We start from the raw sequence: 7,782 nt of genomic DNA on the forward strand, positions 1-7,782 counted from the left end.
GTATATAACTAGTACTCATGGGCAAGACTGTGATAGCCATATTTCATTCTGATTCAAAACAACCCTTAAAAGCATCACCTAGTGTTTCAGTACTTCATGTAGAAAACCCTACTTCCTGTTCTTTGTCTTCCATTTTCTACCACCAAGCCAGCTGAGAGCTTTCAAGTTTAAAGTATACACTAACCCTACCAATGCAGGGTTTTGCTTGCTTGCTTCCATTGTTCCGAGACTCCTTGTCCACCCCTTTCCATCTTCTGCCTCCCTATGGAGAGCCATGAAGTGTCTGAGTCATCCTCGATTACAGTTTGTATTTATAGATGAGAGTCAGGACCCGGGCCTTGCATGCAAGTATGCATGTGCATGTGTGGGTGGATAGGTCTTTCCAACTCACACTGCCTAAAACCAGTGCCCATTGTCTGATGACTCACCTTAGCTACTGGACGCTGCCACAGGAGAGCTGACGTCACCTGTCCTGAGACAGAGTTACTGCTTGCAGTGACCTCACTCTGATCCAGGTTAGAGAAGAAGAGTGCCAGAGGATGTCTGGTATGTCAGTGCTTTAAGGCACCATCTCATATCCTCCTTTCTTGAGCACATGTCAAAGTAAACATGTAGCATTTCACTTTGTGACAACAAAGACTGTCGAGCCACCACTGTTTCAGCGGTCACGAACAGTCAGGTGAAGCTGTGCAAGAATTTTGTCTCTTTGTTTATCTGGTCTCTTTTTCATATCTGGATATTGAAATGTGCTAACACTCATCAACACTCAAATTTGGAAATTTCAGTTAAATGAGCAGCCCATAATCGTATATTTGCACTCAAATGCACACACATAGGGCTTTTGGGTGATTGATGTAGGAAAATTTCTGATGTGTAGACTGGAGATGCCTGTCTTTTCCACTTGAATAGGAGGGACTTTTTCTAGACGGAAAGGCGGGAAGGCAAGAAGGTGGTGAATGCTTTCCCAATGAGAGGTGAGGCATATTGAAAACTATATTAAATTACCCTGATTAACAATTTAGCCACGATCAGGAAAGCCATGGGGGTGCTCTGTAGGGAGGCCCAAAGACTATTCATCCCCACAGCGCCAGGGTCGTAAGGTGCCCCAAGTTCACAGGCTCGGGCTTTTTGTTATGCTAACACCTTATCCCAAATCAGCTGCCTCCTCCATGGTCAGACACAAGCATTTCCCTGAGAACTTTCAATGATTTGTCATTCCACCGTTCATCTCACCCCCACCCCAACACACATATATGCACGCTCAGGCACTTCCATGCACAAGTCTGCATTTTTGCAAGTAAGGAGAAAAGAGATGTGGGTTTTTGAACCTGTGCGTCCTTGAGAAAGCCATTAAAAGATGTCTTTTTATCTTTTGTATAATGCTAAAATATTCCACGTACAATCACTTTTTTTTTTAATTTCGAGAAATCAAGCGTAGTGATCAGCATAACCTTACTGTGCACTCAACATACTAAACATAAAACTGAAGATGTAAAAGAAAAAAGAAACAAGACAGAGGATAACATGTTTCAGCATTTCTGTCTCATGGGAGAGCTAATCAATACACATTAAGAGGGGAGTTGATAACACATGTATTAGAGGTCAGGAGTCAAACTCTGGTCAAATACCCTTGACCTAAGGTCAAAGTCTTTAGCATGAACGTGCCTCTGGTGCGTCATCACATAGGTCCCAAATCTGTGTAATCACAAAAATCTATTTAGCCAGATAAGCATTTCTACAAGAAGATGTCTTAAAAAAGGGGTTTTATTTTTTCACTTCACATTCTGAATTCTTAAAATTGTTTTGTCATTAACAAATTCTAATTTATGAAAAGGCTTGAACTGTATTACAGTTTCAATAATAAAAGCATATATCATGCACAAATACACAAAATGCACAATACAGTCCCTTATTTTAAAATTTTTTAGACATTGCCAACAATCACAGCAATTCACATAAAATAAAAGAAAAGAAAAACGCATGCAATATAATGATATACCACTGATTGGAAGACAATTATTTGTGTACAGCCATGGTCCTGAGTTGTAGGCGTGTATGACTGCCCTCATCTCACACTCATCCCAAAACTCAACCAGGAGAGAAGGAAAAAAAATCTCATCAATGCAAATTAGAGCCCACAACCTGAGGAGCCTTGCAGGACCCACCAGTTACCCCCAAAAAAAAAAAAAATCACAGGCTTTCATTTCCAAATCTTGTTGTCACAGATTCTCCATATTAACACAGGATAGTCAGTCATATCCATGGATTAGTCTGCAGTTACTTAAAAAGCCGTATCCACACTCAGGCTGCCACAAGAGAAAATAAGGATGCTTCTAATTCTGCCAGCATAATTGCCTGATTATAATGAGCTTCTCTCTCTCGCTCGCTCTCTCTCACTCTCTCTCTCTCTCCAGCACTGCCTTTATTTCTCAGTGTCTGCACACACACACACACACACACACACACACACACACACACACACACACACACACACACTGCAGCCTAATTCTGATATAAATCAGTCTTCAATTGAATAGAGGGGGGAAAAAATCAGCATTATTATTTTCTGGTGTTGTAATAGTGCTGTGCACAGTGAAACCTGGCATGAAACCTAACATTTTCCTGCGATTTCAATAGATAATAGAGTTTTGAGCAAAAATAAAAATAAAGCGCACAATGAAAACAACAATTTCTGTTCAAATGAGGTATGCTGACATACCGCCTGACATTCAGTTAATTAATTTTGTGGAATCCAGACACAGTGCCAGTAAAGCAGGCTAATGTCATATCAATATGCTACAGTGCCTTATGTTTCGACTTTCTTTGTTTGAGATGCATTACAAGAAAAAACACTGAACATTTAGCTATGGCTTGAAATTATATATATGTATATTTTACCAGAGTTTGTAGCTTAGTATAATTTGAGTATGAAATATCAGTATTCTGATATTTTTTTTAATTAAGCCACAAAAAAAACTGATATTTATTTAACTTATATCTGACTGCTTGGCTTAATAGCATTCACCTCACAGGTTACATGTCACCTCAAACATAATAATGACTTAATCTTGAGATTTTATTTGTCAGTTATTTTCAAATGACACCATTGCTTTAAGCTGTGTATTTATTTATTATTTTCATAGTGTTGTGCACTATAACCTCATCCCAAATCAGCACCATGAGCAGTCTAAGCTGTCAGTTCACTCTGCACCAAAGTGACACTTTTAGTAAGAGCAGCAATAAAAATACATGCATCATTTTATACCTTTAGGTGTAAAAGTAAGTAAGAAGGATTAGGCCACACACACACACACACACACACACACACACACACACAGAAAGACACGCACCAGTACAGACAAAAAAAAATGATATTCAATTAAAAACAATTAGAGAAGGCATTATAATATAATATTTCCTTTCAAAGTAAATATAATGTTACCGCTCTTCTACTGTCGACAGAAAACTGCATTTGTCAATCATTAAAACACATGCACTCCCCATGATAGAATAGACGGGGAGGGGAAGAGGATATGGTGCAGACAATATAATGTCACTAACTTTTCGAGTCGTTGTTATTCTGCCCGCAGTGTTTTCGCTTTGGCAATAGCATACATCGCCTTGTTCCACCAGGATTTGTTCTTCCATCCCTTTAAAGCTGTCTAAACCCAAATGCAGGCTAAATGAGCATGCCCACTCATGAATGCTTTTGCTTAATTACAATCCCTGATGGAAAAACTGCTGAGGGAGAAGCCTGAACACATCCACGTGTTAGGATGGAGACAGAAGCTTTTTTTTTTTTCTTTAAAGAAGACAAAACGTATGTGTTCAAGTGTGTATGAATGTCATTAATTATAATAGGGGTATTTTTCCCCCCCTGCCTCGACACAAAAGACAAAGGCAAGCTGTATGTGCTTGAATTTCATTTGGCGAAATTATATTGATGTTTTGAATAGAGATCTTGAAAGGCCTTTTTCCTTTGTGGACTGGATGTGAATTTTTACTTATCGGAGAACAGGATCTGGCATCTAACTTGCAAAATGTGTGCGTTATTTAAATATCAGCTGCCTTAGTTATTATGGTTAGAAAAAAATATCATTGGACAGTTACTGGCTGTAACAGACTAACAGTAAATAATATGTCTACTATTCCTGTTTTGTGAAGTCATAACGAGCCAAAAATAAACTAAAGAGGGATGATGGGTGTAAATTTATATTTATGTTTTTTAACCAATAAGATAAAATGTTTCAAATCTGTGGTTGACTCTGTCCTGGATTCAGTAGTGTGGAGAACAGAGAGCACTGTGTTACATGATTCCAAAAAAAAGGAGACTCCATCTCAGATATTAAATCCTGATTTGTGCAAACCTTGACAAAAATGTTGAACAGAATTTTACATAGTAAATTCCTGAGGTATATTCTGTGGTTAACCAAATGTGTGCTCCGAATGTCACATTATTCTAGTTAAGCAGAAAGCTCCCGGTTTCTGTAAAGGAAGTCTACACTACATATAAATTATTCAGGAGTATTTGCATTTGCATTGTAATTTGCATTCATGTAGATTACAGAGAATGAAGAAGGAGGCGCTGCACCAAAGAGAATTACATTCTGAACCATTTTCAGTCCTACTGTGAGGAGTTGACATGGATTTTTGTTCTATTTTCCTCCTCTGCTTCGAGGTGTACTGCCGAGATCAGGGACACACATTTCAAACTGTTGTTTGATTAATAAAAGAAGGAAATGATGTAAAATGCTCGCCAGATCTCATGCACAAGAAGCCCTGCCATTAAAAATGAATCTTGACATTCAACAATGAGTCTATTTGATTGACTAGGCTGAGATTTTTACTGTAATATTCTCATCATCTTTATTTATACTGTCAGGATTGTGAGTTGAAACTCAAAAGAACCAGCAGGCACAGAGGAGATGTCATATGGATTAAACACTAGGAAAATGTGTGAAACTCTCACAGTACACTGAAGATCCTGGCTATTATGTTTCATCTAAAAATAACAAGCCTGACTAAAAAGAACAGACAACACTGAATAAGAAAAGAAGAAGAAGAAAAAACACAAGCTCCAGAGAGAACAGAGTTCAAACAGCAGGAGCGATAGTGCTGAGTGTGATATGGAATACAACGGGGAGAATGTACAGTACAAGACTCCCTTCAATTATAAATGAAAAGGAAATCAGTGTGAAATGTATGGAATAACCCACATTCTGGAAAAAAAAACCTATTTAAAGCTGCTTTAGCTGCTTTTGTGAAATGCTGATGATGAATTTCATGGGCATATATATGTGCCATCATATGACTTCCTACTGCTTTAATGTGATTGTATTCATTTATATCACTATTAGTTTAGCAGCAATTATAACACCGATTATCAGAGAGACATTTCGGGGCCTTGGCCGAATGGAAAACGTGCCACAGAGTAGGCTGAGCCAGTGTGCCTGTACACTACTGGATTGTGTGTATCCATGTGTCGTGCCACGAGGGGCTAGCACAATGCATCAAGGGGGTGGGGTATGTATCCCTGCAATAAGAGAGGAGGGCTTAGTCAATATATGCGCATGTGCAAATACACCCTAGTTCTAATATACCCACATGTTGTCATACACGGCATTCCATATGTAAAGGTGCGCAAATGCACAGTTGTGTTATGTCTGATCATGCTACGACTCATGCCTTAAATAGAAAGTACCAAGTGTGTTTTATTTAATGATTAGAGCAACATAATTACATTTTGCACGTGGTATGTCTTGCTTATACCTAAATACTGTATGTGAAAGAAAAAAACTTAAACAAAATGTTAAAAATAATAAAGAAAAAGGCTCTTTTTGTTTGATTTGACAGGACTGACAGTCTGCACCTGATTCAATTGTTTTTTATTTATTTATTAATATTTTAATTTTTTATTGGGATCTATGCTATTAATGTCAGCATTAATTATGAGACCAAATATATTTAATGTTGAAAAAGCACTCTTTAAAAAATTCTGCACTATACTTTAAGTCCTGCATTTACAGGTGACCATGTAAGTTTATCAGCAGTGAGCTACAATTTAAGAGTGATATTGTGATCTATGGAGGTGAAGTAATGGGAGGACAACAACAACACCACAGCAGACGAGACCTGTGGAGAAAAAAAGTGTGCCATCTACTTGCACCATCCAGAAGAAATTGCCACCAAAAGAAAAAGAAAGAAATACAAACAGTTCTAAAACTTTGAAGGTAAACTTTCATTACAATTAAGTAAGTTAAGTATAATATTCACCTGTGCTTCATTTGAGACCAGAGAATTCTCTTTTCACCCATTATAAGTATTGCACAACAAGAGACTGTGACTTGTCCAGGCTGTACCCCGCATTTTGTCCTGTGACAGGTGGGATGGGCTTCAGCCTCGCCAGGACACTGAATTTGGAGCTGAAGAAAATGGATGAATGGATGTATAGATAGTCCCACCTTCCTAGATTAAGATAGCCAACTAATTGAGAACTCTAAAATGGCCTGGAAAACTTTTCAATAAATACACATATGTTGCTGTGTAGAAAAAATGGTGTAATTCATAGATTAAAAATTCATCGTGAACTATATTTTGTTACTGAGGGCTTGCCCTCATTTGCAGTGTGGAAGTATTGTACAAAATGTATGAGTACTCTTTATTGTTTAATCTTACCTATATTTAACTTCATCACACAGCCACTATTCAATCAAATTTCAGAGCCTGCCAACTCACAGAACTCACAAACTTTATACACAGATGGGGTCAAGCAGGAGTTTGCAGATGATAAAGTGATATGTAGTGAGAATAAGGAGCAGGTGGAAGACAGCCTGAAGAAGTGGAGGTAGGCACCAGAGAGAAGAGGAATGAAAGTTGCAGAAACAAGACAGAATACATGTGAGTGAATGAGAGGGAGAGAGTCAACACACAAGGAGCAGAGGTGGGTGAGTTTAAATACCTGAGGTCAACCATCCAAAGCAATGGACAGTGCACAAAAGAGTTGGAGAAGAGAGTCCAGGCAGGGTGGAGATGGGTGTCAGGGGTGATTTGTCACAAAAGTGTAGCGGCAAGAGTAAAAGGTAAGATTTAAAAGATGGTAGTGAAACCCGCTATGATACATGGTTTGGAAACAATGGCAATAACACACAAAAAAGACTGGAGTCAGAGCTGAAGACGCTAAAGTTTTTACTGGAACTGAACAGAATGAACAACATTTGACATATATACATTAGGGCGACAGCTCAGGTCGAGCACTGTTCCTGCCAGGCACGAGAAAAGGAGGAACATGGATGTAGTAAAAAAAAACGACATGCAGACATGTTGGTGTGACAGAGGAGGATGCTAGGGATAGGGTGAGATGGAGGCAGATAATCTGCTGTGGCAGATACAATTTTCGCTGAAAAGAAAGACCCATACGCACGACACACATATTAATTATGAGTTTTATGATGTAGTTTAGCAAAAAATGTCAGCATAACTAAAAGGCGTGTTGATAATCTGTTGCATTATTTGCCCCTCCTTTCATTCACTCATTTATATTTATGTAAAAGTAATAGGTGTAGTCTGCGAAGCTATAAACGTTCCTCTGTTAACCTTAAACACAAACACGCTGTCCTCAGTTTCTTCTGTCCCGTGTACTACTGATTCTTTGCGCTTTTCCGGTTGGGGCGGTCCTGATATGTACGTATAGTCGCCTTGTCGAATCCTACAAAAAAGTACAGAGTTTTTGTAGTGCTTTAGCGAAAGCTAAAATTTTAATTCACAAGTATATCTTAAAACTTT

Source organism: Pelmatolapia mariae, linkage group LG12, assembly GCF_036321145.2.
Source record: "Pelmatolapia mariae isolate MD_Pm_ZW linkage group LG12, Pm_UMD_F_2, whole genome shotgun sequence".
Classification (NCBI taxonomy): domain Eukaryota; kingdom Metazoa; phylum Chordata; class Actinopteri; order Cichliformes; family Cichlidae; genus Pelmatolapia; species Pelmatolapia mariae.